Source organism: Charadrius vociferus, unplaced genomic scaffold (genome assembly GCF_000708025.1).
Source record: "Charadrius vociferus isolate BGI_N301 unplaced genomic scaffold, ASM70802v2 scaffold1551, whole genome shotgun sequence".
Taxonomy (NCBI): domain Eukaryota; kingdom Metazoa; phylum Chordata; class Aves; order Charadriiformes; family Charadriidae; genus Charadrius; species Charadrius vociferus.
The window spans coordinates 38,597-39,096 of NW_009646882.1; positions in this window are offsets into that span (position 1 = coordinate 38,597).

Below are 500 nucleotides of genomic sequence, written 5' to 3' on the forward strand. Positions count from 1 at the left end.
ATCCCCCCAAACCCTGCGAAACCAGCCCCAACCACCACTGGGAGCGGCTGCTCATCCCACCCATTCCAAACACCGACCCCTCGGCGTTCAACCTGCCGACAGCTCTCCCCTCCCAGCTGGAGCAGCAGACTGGGAGTACTGGTCTCCTGCCCCACACCGGCGCTGCCGGCTGCAGGTGTGGGGTCCTGTGTGAGGAGTTTTTGCACCTGAGGGCCATGGACCATCACTGTCACCATCAGCCCGGTGGGTGCTCCCAGTCCATCACGCCTCACACGCCGCCCGCCTGCTCCTCCTCCTGCAGCCGTGGTTATTTTAGCAGATGGGTTTTGTTCGTCTGTTTGTTTCCCTCCCACGGTTTCTCTGCTATTACCCAAACTGGGGCACGGCGGGACAGTGCCGGTGGGAGAGTCCAAGGAGCTGCTGCTCCTTCCCGTCCCGTGCGAGGGACGGTCCCATCACAGCGGGGCCGTGTGCCGCTCCGCAATTTCAGCAAACTCCAG